Source organism: Zingiber officinale, chromosome 9A (assembly GCF_018446385.1).
Source record: "Zingiber officinale cultivar Zhangliang chromosome 9A, Zo_v1.1, whole genome shotgun sequence".
In the NCBI taxonomy this organism is placed as follows: domain Eukaryota; kingdom Viridiplantae; phylum Streptophyta; class Magnoliopsida; order Zingiberales; family Zingiberaceae; genus Zingiber; species Zingiber officinale.
In genome coordinates, this window is record NC_056002.1 from 102,503,053 (window position 1) to 102,520,128 (window position 17,076).

The window sequence follows — 17,076 nt, forward strand, 5'->3', positions numbered from 1 at the left end:
TGTTTTCATTTTCTATTTTAATTAATTTACTATTTAAACAGGAAATAATTCTAAAAAAATTTTTGTTTAAATTAAAATATACCTCATTCGGGCCTTCGAAAACGAGTACGGACTCGTGGCTTGTTTCAGGTTCAGACCCGTCTTCATCTTCCGACTCTACTTCGCGGGCCATCAGTGCGAGGTGGCTCTGATGTTTCTGCTCTTCTTCCTCCGATTCGTCCGAGGAGTCGTCCCACGTTGCTTTGAGGGCCTTCTTTTTGGTTGGCTTCGGTTTGTCGAACTTCAGTTTTGGGCATTCGTTCTTGTAGTGTCCCTTTTTATTGCAGCCGAAGCAAGTCACGTTCTTTTGTTACGAGGAGAACCGATCTTTTGAAGGTCCTTTTTGCTGAAGCTCCTTTTTCTCCCGGTGAACATTTTTCTTACCAAGTTCACCAGGTGTTCTTCGTCTTCGGAGTCTTGGTCGGAATCTTCTTCATATTCAGGCTTGCTCTTCTTTTCTTTGGAGGAACCTGCAAATAAAGCTATACCTTTCTCGGCTCCAGCATTAGTTTGTTCATGTAATTCTAATTCACAGAAAAGCTCGTCTAATTTTAACTTAGAAAGATTTTTAGAAATTTTGTAGGCATCTACGATTGATGCCCACAAACTATTACATGGAAAAGCATTTAATGCGTACCTTATTAAGTCTCTATTTTCCATCTGGTGGCCTATCGCATGAAGCCCGTTGAGGATGTCCTTGATCCTCGCGTGGAGCTGATTCGCCGTTTCACCTTCCTGCATTTTTATGTTAAGAATTTTATTTAAAAGCAGGTCCCGTTTTGTTACCTTGGCGTCGCTCGTTCCCTCGTGCAGCTCGATCAATTTGTCCCACAGCTCTTTAGCGTTTTTGTGTGGACCGACTCTGTTCAGTTCTTCTCTTGTTAATCCGCACTGTAGAGTGTTGATCGCTTTATTTTCTGTTGACGCCTTTTTCTTCAAATCTACTGTCCAGTCTTCAGGATCCAGTATATTCCCAGAGCTGTCCGTCGGAATTTTATAGGGTCTCGTAACGCTCATCCACTGGTCGAAGTCTGTTTTGAGGTACAAATTCTATGATGTCTTTATTCATACCATTCCACCAATAGGAACACCTCAAATCTTGGTACACACGGGTACCGCCTAGGTGGACAGCAAATTATGAGCGATGAGCCTCTGACAGTAACCCCTATAAGACCGGATGAGACTAAAGTACGCATAATCTACCTCGGAAGTGTATAACACTCTCCTCGTCTCGTGTGAACTCGGTCTGTTGCCCGGAAGCTATCTGGCTGCAAATAAACTGCAAATACCAACAGTCTAGGGCTTCCGGATCCTCGTCCTGATTGACGACTGAGCAACCATGATAACCAGAGTACCCTGCTCTGTCGGTCCCTGCTCCTCAAGGTCTAACTCAGAGAAACCCTGAATCAAGTCCGTGACTGAAGTCCGGTGGCAAGCCAAAGTCGCTCTAGACTTCCTGCTGAGTGCATCAGCATCCACATTAGTTTTCCCAGGGTGGTAGCTAATTGTACAATCGTAGTCCTTCAGGAACTTCATCCATCTCCTCTGTCGGAGATCAAGTTCCTTCAGAGTGAACAGGTATTTGAGATTTTTATGATCAGTGAGAATCTCAAATATAATACCATATAAATAATATCGCCAAATCTTCAAGGCAAAAATAATGGCGGCCCACGACAAATCATGTACTGGGTAATTCTCCTCATGCTCCTTCAACTGCCGAGAAGTAGGAGACTACCCTATCGTGCTGCATCAGAACAGCGCTCAAACCCTGAATAGATGCGTCGGCGCAGAGGACATATCCGTTCTCTCCAGAAGGTAAAACCCAAAAATCGGAGCCGACACTAGTCTCCACTTCAGCTCCTAGGAGCTGGTCTTGTCATCCTCAGTCCAAGTGAACTTCACGCCTTTCTAGGTCAGGCGTGTAAGTAGCATAACTATGCGAAAGAAACCCTCGACGAAAGGTCTGTAATATCCTGTCAGTCCCAAGGACTGCGGATCTCCTGCACTGATTTCGGCTGCTCCCAACGGTAACAACCTCTATCTCCTGTGGAACCACGGTACACTCCTACTGGTGATCGTGTGTCCCAAACATCATCACATAAGACAATCCAAATCAACACTATTGATAATCACATATAGATATTCTCGTCGAATCATCTCTAGATCTATGCAAAGGTGGTGCACGTGACTCACCTCGGATCCGAAATAGATCACCACATCGTCAACAAAGACAATGGAAACCAATCTAAACATCCTAGGAATACCCATATCATCGAGTCTATGATAACATCTAGGGCACCACAAGCACTAATGGTAAAACCAAGACACAAAATGTCCGTATCACAGACATTCCTAACCATGAGATCCTCAACAATAAATAGATCTAATCACCAACGATATATAATCATCAAAGAATAGAACCTCCAGTGTGAGAGCAATGCTCTATCACACGAAATATCATACATGTGGGAGCAACGCTCTACCACAAGAAATCCTCCATATGTGGGAGCAACGCTCCACCACAAATAATCCAGAATATATATCCACAATAAATATGGGAGCAATGCTCCGCTACAAACAATCCATAATATGTGGGAGCAACGCTCCACCACAAACAATCCAGAATATGTGGGAGCTACGCTCTACCACAAACGATCCATAACATGTGGGAGCTACGCTCTACCACAACAATACATAAGTGCCCAAGCACCTAACTATCTAGCTAGAGACTGCACAAGATCTCTCTACCATAGATCAATGTGGGTAGCCTAGGGTATAACCACCCAGTAAGCAAATCTAATCCATAGTCAACTCTATCATCCTCCTAGTGGGTCGGTCACCCACTAATGGGAGAATTAGTTGACAGGGTATAACGACCAATATCATAATGTAGACATTTAATATTCTACATTTAACATAGGTAGAATTATCATGATGCTACCAACCATACATCTGACACACGTGCACACACAACATAGGTATGATCAACATAATCCTCTAATTAGTCCACACCCAACATACTCACAATATAGGTGTAAATCACCGTGATATCTCCAACAATACATACCGAACCCGTGTGCATATATCATCGTAGGTAAAATCAACAATACCCCCAAACAACACTCACATGACAAATATACACATATGCCAAGAGTATAATCAATATATACTTCCAATAAGGCATACTATAACCCAGGTGCATTTACAAATCGCACATAATCAACAAGATACCTCCAATATGTCAATCAGACACGTACTTTAACTAAATAGCTATAATCCACAAGGAACCTACAATAACCATATCTAGATGGGAATACCCACACTATCCACAAATGAACTATCCATCATAGAACTCCTTCAACTCATAACAACCATATGTACACTTCATATATATGCATAATCAACATATTTAATCCAATCTATCACACAAATCATATACCACCTTCTAAGTTATCCAATCAGGTACATACAGTCTAAAATTAAAGTATCCATAGAATATGATACATCGATCCTCCATAGACTGACCAAAATCGACAATGATATACGATCAACTCTGTCTTTTCCACATCAGTACAAAACATGTACTCAAATGTACTTTAGATACCAAACTAAGCACAAACTACCCAAAGATTCAGATCGGACCAATAAAGCTAAATCGGTCATCTATTAACTAATCAAGAATACCTTAATCCTCCATAAGCTACTAAGGTATATCAATCTACGACTACCCAAGTCGACAAGCGTAAGTCAGTCTTTCACTGACCCATCTAACAAGAGTAAACCAGTTATCTACTGATGTAATTAATTAAGATAAAATGATATACTACTGGCTAGATCAACATGAAGATATAGATATTATCCACTACCCAGCTAATACTAGCAAAGGCTGGTATGTGCCTCAATCTGCTAAACAACTAGTAATAACAGAAGCTAAATACTACTGGTGTATGATATAATAAATCACCAGAAATTGTAATCCCTCACATGTAATATGGCTACAACATCAGACAGATACCAGATACAAAGTGTCATAACTCTCACAGTCAACAATGCATACTCTAACTAAATAGAAGGATAACAGTATACCAACATACCTCCTATAGCTTGGAGATGTCCTGCTGCTGCCAGGTCCCAAAATCCAAAAAGTCACATCGAGAAGACCAAAACACAAAATCCGAAACACCGGAAAAATAAGACACGTAAGTCGATCTCTGATACCAAATAAATTGATATCAGACAAATCTCGAAAATCCAGCACACATAGCAAGTATCGTATACCTGCTCTGATACCACTAAATTGTCACGCCCCGGAGGAGTATCTGTCCGAAGAAATTTCGGCAGCATCTCCCCTGTACGGCGGACAATCTGAAACTTTTCTACAAGCACTATATACCTCAGCCACATGCGGCTGGAATAATAACAATAAAAGAAAACAAACACCACGCAGTTAATATCAAATTCAGCCTCTGGCTGACACAACCACGCAGTTAAAAATAAAGCAGCCCACTCGGCTGTACCAAAACCAAAACACAAAACTGCTAGCCGGCTAGGCTTACACAACCAATAACAAATACAAAACACCACATAACAACATCAACTCTCCAAAAATAAAACCAGAGTACCGAGCTAAACAAACTGATACATAAAAACAAGCAAAACATACGTGAAACCGATAAGTCCTCTGATGTGACGTGGGGACCAGCAGACAGGATGCTCCAAGCGACACCATAAATAACCTGGTACCTGAAAAATATAGAGTCCACGGGGTGAGTTCAACAACTCAGCGAATACCAATAGACATGCCTAGTAAGATATATCTAACAGCAATAAACATGGAATACAGCTTCCTAATCATATATCTAGGAAAGATGCAAAACTGAAAGGTAACTAAGGAAGCTGTACTCACCAGGAACTCCTATCCAAACAAAAGGGTCGTCAAACCGAAAGTGCCCTAAATCCTGTATGCATGTCAAACATATGCATCCAACCAAATGCAAATAAATAGCAAACATAATCACAAGAAATAAATGCATCAATGCATATGATGTCAATGATGCGTCCTCACCCCAGACGCCGGTCGATCATCTCACACACAAATGGCGAGACCGAGTGGGTAGGGCTAACATGCACTGCCTCTGATGAGTGACCGAGTGGACGGGATGTTGTCGGAGTCTGTCCTGTGACCCCAAATCATAAATGGGGAGCTCAATGCTCTCAACTCCCGGCAGATGACGGGAGGAATCCCTGCCGCTAACACGTTGTGTCACACTACCCATGAGCGGACCAACGTAGCCAAACAAAGTCCCTGCACACACTGCCCGAATCGACCACTAACCCATGAGTGGTGGTGTGTGCGGATCCATGTAATGGCATGTGCTCAACAACAATGGAGTCAACTATCGCAAGATGCAATCATGATGCATGACACTAAGCATGGCAAAAACTGATCAACATAACCATATCCATACATACAAAATGGGTACTGTAAAAGCGATGGTCACATACCAAGATCTAGAGTACACAGGTCAGATAGAATATCAATAACCCTATGTCCTCAACATAATAAGTATGGAATATCCTGATCAGCATAGAAAAATCCATATATACACAATATGGGTACCACAGTATCAGTAAGTCAAATTCACGGATCTAGGGTATACAAGTCCTCTAAGGTATAACAACCTAGACCCAAATCATATCCCTCTTCCATAGCATATGTACCAACAATATACACAGATCAAAGAATCAGGGTCTAAACACCCGAATCATATATGATATACAAATAGAGGTACACAAATCTGATATGGCACAAAAACCTAAGTATCAGATAATCTAGATACCCAGGCCAGAAACAACAATCCAAATCCTAGTCCTAACCTCAGTAAGCATGGTATGTCACTCTAGAAACTAAGATACTCATGGTAACAAGATAATCATGGCAACAAATCACGAGATATAATCACAGGTGACAAACCTAACATGCTATGGATATCAAACAGTGACATACCAAAGGCAAACATGTTCATTGCATGTAGTTATAAAATACTATACATATCCAATGACAATATCATAAAAGATAAGTCAAGAGATACCCGCCTCCAATAGGAAAGATCCAATCAGTCCAAATCCGGACGTTAAGAAACTTGTCTCGCGTCAAGGTCCTGTGATAAATAGTATAATTTAGCTAAGTATAAACAAATAGCTAAATAAATTTCTAATCCATCGACCATCTAAGGTTAGTTTTATTAACCCTAATTACACCAAAAATCAACCAACATATTTAATTGTATTCATTAAGCCTTACCTCTGGATCATACAAAAGGAAGATCACAGCGATTAGGGCTTTCTCCAACAATGTCTGCAAAGGAAATCACCATATAAGGTCTACACAGGATTTAATATAATTAACCCTATGCTTACATAACAAAAGTAATACCAATAGCTCAAACCATCTAAATCATCTAGTTCATCTTCCCATACTCACCTCAACAGTAATTAACTTAACACCAACCTTACCCATATTCCCTGATGCCTCAACACTGCTCAAATCCTATAGAACTTACTGCCAAGATCCGGAGAAGCTGCTGTGAGAAATCAGTGACAAATACCACTGTTATCAGCCAACAAATCCAACATAAGATCCGGAGAAGCAGCTGGTGGCGCAGTAGGAAAAATTACCAGTCGGGTAGGCTGACCACAACCCAACCCAGAGGAGTTAGGGTTCGGATCCAGCAACAAGAGGGAACCTAGGACAAAGGAAGGAGTCGGCTAGGCACTGCACAGTGGAGGAGTCGGCTAGGCACTGCACAGTGGAGGAGTCGGCGTCGGCAGAGGGAGGACAGCCGGTTGCCGGTTGTGGTAGCGGTGACACTGTGCAAAACTAGGGCAGAGAGAAATGGGAGAAGGGCGTCGGCGGCGCTGGGATCCCCACGGCGACAGCGGCCTGGGTCGGTCCTGGTGGCCGGCAATGTCCCGTGCGGCGGCTAGGGCTGAGGAAGAGCGGCAGTGCTCGGCGTCGGCACCAGTGGGCATAGAGCAAGCTTTCGGCGATTTTAGGGCAGGGGAAAGCTTCGGCTCGGGTGGAGAAGAAGATGAAGAAAAGGTCTTCGGGTGTGCGGCTCGGGAGGAAGAAACCGCCGGCGTCGGGCGCGAGAGAAGAAGAGTGGAGTGGATGAGGGCTCGGGCTCGGCACAGTAACGAGGAGAGAAAAAAATATAAGGAAAAAGAAAAGGGAAAAGGAAAAGAAAAATAAAACTTTTCCTTATTAAAACTGGGTAGCCTAAACAGGCTTTTCCGGACCCCGTTTTTATCCCCGTTAACTCGTCCGTACGAGCTCCGAAAAATTCTTGAAAAATATCCAAAAATTTCGAAAAATTCCCTTATTAATATTCGTCATTTTTTCGGTATTTTACATTCTCCCCCACTAATAAAAATTTGGTCCCCAAATTTCAGTATCTACCGTCAGCAAGTACTAATAACAGATAATAATCATTAATGCTGAACGGTAAATAAACTCACATACCTCAAGTGAAAAGATGGGGATATCGAGCTCGAATCGTATCTTCAAGCTCCCAAGTAGCCTCCTCATAAGTAATGTCAGGCTGAACTGGAACTGGAATATCTGTCAGCACATCCGTCGGGTCGGGCACGTATCTTCTCAGCATGGATACGTGGAATACCGGTGATAGTGCCAGTCGGTAAGCTACTGCTCCGATCCTCTCAAATATCTCGAAAGGGCCAATATACCGCGGAGCTAGCTTACCTCTGAGACCAAATCTCTTCACCCTTTTCGTGGATGAAACTCGCAGAAATACATGATCGCCAACAGAGAACTCTAGTGGTCTGCGTCTCCGATCAGCATAACACTTCTGGCGATCCTGTGCCTTTAACATTCTCCGTATGATAATACGGACCAACTCTGCCTCATGTTGTGCTCCATGAGGTCCCAACAGCTAGACCTCTCCAATCTAATCCCAAAGGACGGGTGTTCGTCAAGGTCTACCATACAACGCCTCAAACGGTGCCATCTGGATAGCCGAATGAAAGCTGTTGTTGTAGACGAATTCTACCAATGGCAAGCGGTCCTCCCAACTGCCTCAAAAAACCCAATACACCAGACCTTAACAAGTTCTCCAGAATCTGATTGGTCCGCTCTGACTATCCATCTGTCTGCGGATAAAAACTAGAGCTGAGTGACCAAGACCTACTGCAGACTCTGCCAGAATCGAGACGTGTACCGGGGTCTCTATCCGATATAATACTCAAAGGAACACCATGTAGTCTGATGATCTCTCGGCAGTACAGATCTGCCAATCGATCCAAGGAATCAGTCCTCTGAATCGTTAAGGAATGCACGGATTTGGTTAATCGATCTACGATTACCCAAATCGCGTTATGGCCTCATCGTGTCCTCGGTAAACTCAACACAAAGTCCATGATAATATGTTCCCATTTCCACTCGGGAATAGGAATCCACTGAAGTAAACCAGCTGGTCTCTGATGCTCGGACTTCACCTACTAACAGACAGACATCTCGCCACAAATTCTATGATGTCTTTATTCATACCATTCCACCAATAGGAACACCTCAAATCTTGGTACACACGGGTACCGCCTAGGTGGACAGCAAATTATGAGCGATGAGCCTCTGACAGTAACCCCTATAAGACCGGATGAGACTAAAGTACGCATAATCTACCTCGGAAGTGTATAACACTCTCCTCGTCTCGTGTGAACTCGGTCTGTTGCCCGGAAGCTATCTGGCTGCAAATAAACTGCAAATACCAACAGTCTAGGGCTTCCGGATCCTCGTCCTGATTGACGACTGAGCAACCATGATAACCAGAGTACCCTGCTCTGTCGGTCCCTGCTCCTCAAGGTCTAACTCAGAGAAACCCTGAATCAAGTCCGTGTCTGAAGTCCGGTGGCAAGCCAAAGTCGCTCTAGACTTCCTGCTGAGTGCATCAGCATCCACATTAGTTTTCCCAGGGTGGTAGCTAATTGTACAATCGTAGTCCTTCAGGAACTTCATCCATCTCCTCTGTCGGAGATCAAGTTCCTTCAGAGTGAACAGGTATTTGAGATTTTTATGATCAGTGAGAATCTCAAATATAATACCATATAAATAATATCGCCAAATCTTCAAGGCAAAAATAATGGCGGCCCACGACAAATCATGTACTGGGTAATTCTCCTCATGCTCCTTCAACTGCCGAGAAGTAGGAGACTACCCTATCGTGCTGCATCAGAACAGCGCTCAAACCCTGAATAGATGCGTCGGCGCAGAGGACATATCCGTTCTCTCCAGAAGGTAAAACCCAAAAATCGGAGCCGACACTAGTCTCCACTTCAGCTCCTAGGAGCTGGTCTTGTCATCCTCAGTCCAAGTGAACTTCACGCCTTTCTAGGTCAGGCGTGTAAGTTGCATAACTATGCGAAAGAAACCCTCGACGAAAGGTCTGTAATATCCTGTCAGTCCCAAGGACTGCGGATCTCCTGCACTGATTTCGGCTGCTCCTAACGGTAATAACCTCTATCTCCTGTGGAACCACGGTACACTCCTACTGGTGATCGTGTGTCCCAAACATCATCTCATAAGACAATCCAAATCAGCACTATTGATAATCACATATAGATATTCTCGTCGAATCATCTCTAGATCTATGCAAAGGTGGTGCACGTGACTCACCTCGGATCCGAAATAGATCACCACATCGTCAACAAAGACAATGGAAACCAATCTAAACATCCTAGGAATACCCATATCATCGAGTCTATGATAACATCTAGGGCACCACAAGCACTAATGGTAAAACCAAGACACAAAATGTCCGTATCACAGACATTCCTAACCATGAGATCCTCAACAATAAATAGATCTAATCACCAACGATATATAATCATCAAAGAATAGAACCTCCAGTGTGAGAGCAATGCTCTATCACACGAAATATCATACATGTGGGAGCAACGCTCTACCACAAGAAATCCTCCATATGTGGGAGCAACGCTCCACCACAAATAATCCAGAATATATATCCACAATAAATATGGGAACAATGCTCCGCTACAAACAATCCATAATATGTGGGAGCAACGCTCCACCACAAACAATCCAGAATATGTGGGAGCTACGCTCTACCACAAACGATCCATAACATGTGGGAGCTACGCTCTACCACAACAATACATAAGTGCCCAAGCACCTAACTATCTAGCTAGAGACTGCACAAGATCTCTCTACCATAGATCAATGTGGGTAGCCTAGGGTATAACCACCCAGTAAGCAAATCTAATCCATAGTCAACTCTATCATCCTCCTAGTGGGTCGGTCACCCACTAATGGGAGAATTAGTTGACAGGGTATAACGACCAATATCATAATGTAGACATTTAATATTCTACATTTAACATAGGTAGAATTATCATGATGCTACCAACCATACATCTGACACACGTGCACACACAACATAGGTATGATCAACATAATCCTCTAATTAGTCCACACCCAACATACTCACAATATAGGTGTAAATCACCGTGATATCTCCAACAATACATACCGAACCCGTGTGCATATATCATCGTAGGTAAAATCAACAATACCCCCAAACAACACTCACATGACAAATATACACATATGCCAAGAGTATAATCAATATATACTTCCAATAAGGCATACTATAACCCAGGTGCATTTACAAATCGCACATAATCAACAAGATACCTCCAATATGTCAATCAGACACGTACAGCTAACTAAATAGCTATAATCCACAAGGAACCTACAATAACCATATCTAGATGGGAATACCCACACTATCCACAAATGAACTATCCATCATATAACTCCTTCAACTCATAACAACCATATGTACACTTCATATATATGCATAATCAACATATTTAATCCAATCTATCACACAAATCATATACCACCTTCTAAGTTATCCAATCAGGTACATACAGTCTAAAATTAAAGTATCCATAGAATATGATACATCGATCCTCCATAGACTGACCAAAATCGACAATGATATACGATCAACTCTGTCTTTTCCACATCAGTACAAAACATGTACTCAAATGTACTTTAGATACCAAACTAAGCACAAACTACCCAAAGATTCAGATCGGACCAATAAAGCTAAATCGGTCATCTATTAACTAATCAAGAATACCTTAATCCTCCATAAGCTACTAAGGTATATCAATCTACGACTACCCAAGTCGACAAGCGTAAGTCAGTCTTTCACTGACCCATCTAACAAGAGTAAACCAGTTATCTACTGATGTAATTAATTAAGATAAAATGATATACTACTGGCTAGATCAACATGAAGATATAGATATTATCCACTACCCAGCTAATACTAGCAAAGGCTGGTATGTGCCTCAATCTGCTAAACAACTAGTAATAACAGAAGCTAAATACTACTGGTGTATGATATAATAAATCACCAGAAATTGTAATCCCTCACATGTAATATGGCTACAACATCAGACAGATACCAGATACAAAGTGTCATAACTCTCACAGTCAACAATGCATACTCTAACTAAATAGAAGGATAACAGTATACCAACATACCTCCTATAGCTTGGAGATGTCCTGCTGCTGCCAGGTCCCAAAATCCAAAAAGTCACATCGAGAAGACCAAAACACAAAATCCGAAACATCGGAAAAATAAGGCACGTAAGTCGATCTCTGATACCAAATAAATTGATATCAGACAAATCTCGAAAATCCAGCACACATAGCAAGTATCGTATACCTGCTCTGATACCACTAAATTGTCACACCCTGGAGGAGTATCTGTCCGAAGAAATTTCGGCAGCATCTCCCCTGTACGGCGGACAACAATCTGGAATATATATACAACCACGCAGTTATATATAACAAACAACCCACACGACTGTAATAAAACACAGCGAAAATAAAGAAAACTCGTACAAACCAAAACAACAAAGCTGCTAGCCGGCTAGGCTTACACAACCAATAACAAATACAAAACACCACATAACAACATCAACTCTCCAAAATAAAACGAGTACAGAGCTAAACAAACCGATACATAAAACAAGCAAAACATACGTGAAATCGAGTCCTCCGATGTGACGTGGGGACCAGGAGACAGGATGCTCCAAGCGACACCATAAATAACACGGTACGAAAAATATAGAGTCCACGGGGTGAGTTCAACAACTCGTGAATACCAATAGACATGCCTAGTAAGATATATCTATGACAATAAACATGGAATACGACTTCCTAATCATATATCTAGGAAAGATGCAAAACCGAAGGTAACTAAGGAAGCAGTACTCACCAGAACTCCTATCCAAACAAAAGGGTCGTCAAACCGAAAGTGTCCAAATCACTGTATGCATGTCAAACATATGCATCCAACCAAATGCACAAATAAATGCAACACACAATCACAAGAAATAAATGCATCAATGCATATGATGTCAATGATGCGTCCTGACGCCAGTCGGTCATCTCACACACAAATGGCGAGACCGGGTGGGTAGGGCTGTGACAACCACTCTGTCGTCACTGCTCTCGATGAGTGACCGAGTGGATGGGATGTTGTAGTACTCCGTCCTGTGACCCCAAATCATAAATGGGGAGCTCAATGCTCTCAACTCCAGGTACACGATGACGGGGAGCCTGCCGGCTAACACGTTGTGTCACACTACCCATGAGCGGACCAACGAGGCAAACAAAGCCAACACACTCTGCACGAATCGACCACTAACCCATGAGTGGTGGTGTGCGCATCCATGTAATGGCGATGTGCTCAACAACAATGGAGTCGACTATCGACATGCAATCATGATGCATGACACTAAGCATGGCAAAAGCGATCAACATAACCATATCCATACATACAAAATGGGTACTGTAAAAGCGATGGTCACATACCAAGATCTAGAGTACACAGGTCAGATAGAATATCAATAACCCTATGTCCTGAACATAATAAGTATGGAATATCCTGATCAGCATAGAAAAATCCATATATACACAATATGGGTACCACAGTATCAGTAAGTCAAATCCACGGATCTAGGGTATACAAGTCCTCTAAGGTATAACAACCTAGACCCAAATCATATCCCTCTTCCATAGCATATGTACCAACAATATACACAGATCAAAGAATCAGGGTCTAAACACCCGAATCATATATGATATACAAATAGAGGTACACAAATCTGATATGGCACAAAAACCTAAGTATCAGATAATCTAGATACCCAGGCCAGAAACAACAATCCAAATCCTAGTCCTAACCTCAGTAAGCATGGTATGTCACTCTAGAAACTAAGATACTCATGGTAACAAGATAATCATGGCAACAAATCACGAGATATAATCACAGGTGACAAACCTAACATGCTATGGATATCAAACAGTGACATACCAAAGGCAAACATGTTCATTGCATGTAGTTATAAAATACTATACATATCCAATGACAATATCATAAAAGATAAGTCAAGAGGTACTCGCCTCCAATAGGAAAGATCCAATCAGTCCAAATCCGGACGTTAAGAAACTTGTCTCGCGTCAAGGTCCTGTGATAAATAGTATAATTTAGCTAAGTATAAACAAATAGCTAAATAAATTTCTAATCCATCGACCATCTAAGGTTAGTTTTATTAACCCTAATTACACCAAAAATCAACCAACATATTTAATTGTATTCATTAAGCCTTACCTCTGGATCATACAAAAGGAAGATCACAGCGATTAGGGCTTTCTCCAACAATGTCTGCAAAGGAAATCACCATATAAGGTCTACACAGGATTTAATATAATTAACCCTATGCTTACATAACAAAAGTAATACCAATAGCTCAAACCATCGAAATCATCTAGTTCATCTTCCCATACTCACCTCAACAGTAATTAACTTAACACCAACCTTACCCATATTCCCTGATGCCTCAACACTGCTCAAATCCTATAGAACTTACTGCCAAGATCCGGAGAAGCTGCTGTGAGAAATCAGTGACAAATACCACTGTTATCAGCCAACAAATCCAACATAAGATCCGGAGAAGCAGCTGGTGGCGCAGTAGGAAAAATTACCAGTCGGGTAGGCTGACCACAACCCAACCCAGAGGAGTTAGGGTTCGGATCCAGCAACAAGAGGGAACCTAGGACAAAGGAAGGAGTCGGCTAGGCACTGCACAGTGGAGGAGTCGGCGTCGGCAGAGGGAGGACAGCCGGTTGCCGGTTGCCTGTTGTGGTAGCGGTGACACTGTGCAAAACTAGGGCAGAGAGAAATGGGAGAAGGGCGTCGGCGGCGCTGGGATCCCCACGGCGACAGCGGCCTGGGTCGGTCCTGGTGGCCGGCAATGTCCCGTGCGGCGGCTAGGGCTGAGGAAGAGCGGCAGTGCTCGGCGTCGGCACCAGTGGGCATAGAGCAAGCTTTCGGCGATTTTAGGGCAGGGGAAAGCTTCGGCTCGGGTGGAGAAGAAGATGAAGAAAAGGTCTTCGGGTGTGCGGCTCGGGAGGAAGAAACCGCCGGCCGGCGGTTAGGGCCGGCGTCGGGCGCGAGAGAAGAAGAGTGGAGTGGATGAGGGCTCGGGCGGAGGAGAGAAAAAAAAAAAAAGAAAAGGGAAAAGAAAAAGAAAAATAAAACTTTTCCTTATTAAAACTGGGTAGCCTAAACAGGCTTTTCCGGACCCCGTTTTTATCCCCGTTAACTCGTCCGTACGAGCTCCGAAAAATTCTTGAAAAATGTCCAAAAATTTCGAAAAATTCCCTTATTAATATTCGTCATTTTTCCGGTATTTTACACCGACAACTAGGATGAGGCTGAAGGAAGCTCCTGAAGGCAAGGCGTGAAGGATGGAAGATATCCGAGAGACGCAAGGCTGATGGAGGAGGCTAGAAGGCTAGTTCGAGGTTGGTCGGGTGTGGCCAAATGCTAGGCATGAAGACCCAACAGGTCACGGTTGACCGAGAGTTGGGTTGGAGAGTTTGGAATTGAGTTTAAGTCAAGTCCAAGTTGTTCAATCGATCGGGCGATCGATTGAATAAGGCTCCAATCGATAGGTCGATCGATTGGGAGCATCACTCGCGAGCACAGAAGGCATCCAAATCGATCAGGCGATCGATTGGGACCTGAAGCTCTCGCGCAAGGAGTCGTGAGAATAGCTGGATCGATCGACCGATCGATCCAGCCAGTTCTAGAGAGCACAGAATGGGTCTGAATCGATCTATCGATCAATTTAGATGGTCCCAATCGATCGGCTGATCGATTGGGAATTCGACCGTTGCGTAGGTTGCAGGCGATGGACGACTGGGATTGTGTGGATATGATGTGGCAATCGATTGGGGATGATTTCGATCGATTGGAGCTACTGTATAAAGCCCAGGCGGAGCTTTTTCTCAGCAGATCTTTGCGATTTCTTTCCTGCGAGCTTGTGCAATCTTCACAGCGATTTCTCCAGCACTCACGCCAGTTCTTGAAGGCACTTGGGGAGCATCTCCAAGGTTCAAGAGGCAACACCAAATAGCAAGAAGAAAGGTGTATTTGCTTGTATCTTTGTGTTTTCTTCTTGTATTTGTGTTTGTGTTGTGTATGAGTTTGTACGAGGCTTACCCACCTCCGGCTGCGACCGAGAAGGAGGTTTTTCACAGTGGAGATAGGCGTGTCGTGTGGATCCTTGGATTAGTCACCTCATCTTGAGGTGGATACCAAGTAAATCCTAGTTGTTAGCATTGTGTGAGTCTTGTATCTATTTCCGCTGCATATCATTGTCAAGACGAAGCAAACCAACGCAAGCGCGACGAGACGCTATTCACCCCCCTCTAGCGGGCACAAAGGTCCCTACAATTCCTTAGTGTATTTTTGTTGAAAAATGTAATTTCCTCCATTTATTTGTTTGATTTGTATTCCTAAAAAATAGGTTAATTTACCTACTAGAATCATTTCAAACTCGTGTTCCATTAGGCTTGTAAATTCATCTAAGAATTCTGAATTTGTTGAACCAAAGATTATATCATCTATGTAGATTTGGGCTATAAAAATATCTTCTTTTATTAACTTGACAAATAAGGTAGGGTCAATTTGACCTTGGTTGAACCCTTTAGAGATTAGGTAAGAAGTTAGTCTTTCATACCATGCCCTAGGTGTCTGTGTAAGTCCATATAAGGCCCTTTTTTTTAATTTGTAGACATAGTCAGGATGTTCTAGATTTTCAAACCCAGGTGGTTGTTCTACGTAGACTTTTTCTTTTATTAGTCCATTTAGGAACGCATATTTAACGTCCATCTGATATAATCTGAACCCTTTGTGGGCTGCATAGCTAAGTAACATTCTAATGGACTCTAATTTGGCTACTGGGGCATAAGTCTCATCATAGTCAAGTCCTTCTACTTGACTAAACCCTTTAGCAACTAGTCTAACTTTATTTCTAGTAATTTCCCCAGTTTCACTTAGTTTGTTTCTAAATACCCATTTTGTTTCTATTACTTTCTTGTTTTTGGGTGGTGGTACTAAGTCCCAAACTTCATTATGCTCAAATTGAGCTAGTTCTTCTTGTATAGCTATGACCCAGTCGGGGTCAAGTAGGGATTTAGCTATTGTTTTGGGTTCAATTTTTGAGATTAATGATATTTGGCTTAGATTTCTAAAGGATGACCTAGTTTGAACCCTTAAATCTGGGTCACCAATTATTTGATCAGTTGGATGATTAGGGTTGACTCTTATAGTTAGGATGTTGATTCTCTTGAGGTTGATCTTCTTTTTCATGATTTAGGGGTTGGTTGGTTCCTTCAGAATTGTTTTCTTGAATAAATTCAATTGGTTGTAGTTGAGTTTGTTCTAGGTTTTCATTGGATTCTTCAAATTTCACATTGGTAGTCTCTTCAATCCTTAGGGTAACCTTATTATAAACTCTGTAGCCCCTACTATTTAGGGAGTAACCTATAAAAATTCCATTTTCTATTTTTGAAGTGAATTTTCCTAAATGTTCTCTTGTGTTTAGGATGAAGGCTGGGCACCCAAATACTAT

General features: G+C 42.4%; 2 long non-coding RNA genes across 3 annotated transcripts; both read right to left on the minus strand.

The window, feature by feature from the left end:
• Positions 1-6,357: 6,357 nt before the first annotated feature.
• On the minus strand, positions 6,358-6,809 carry LOC122021342. 2 transcript variants are annotated; one of them, XR_006122511.1, is made up of 3 exons: positions 6,718-6,809; positions 6,551-6,620; positions 6,358-6,397 (listed from the first exon to the last, which is right to left on the minus strand). It is a non-coding gene; the product is annotated as an uncharacterized LOC122021342 (long non-coding RNA). The 2 variants fall into 2 exon arrangements; XR_006122510.1 differs by having other exon boundaries at positions 6,379-6,397; positions 6,551-6,623.
• Positions 6,810-13,801: 6,992 nt separating this feature from the next.
• Positions 13,802-14,285, minus strand: LOC122021341. Its single transcript, XR_006122509.1, has 3 exons — positions 14,141-14,285; positions 13,974-14,046; positions 13,802-13,820 (listed from the first exon to the last, which is right to left on the minus strand). It is a non-coding gene; the product is annotated as an uncharacterized LOC122021341 (long non-coding RNA).
• Between the last annotated feature and the right edge of the window lie 2,791 nt (positions 14,286-17,076).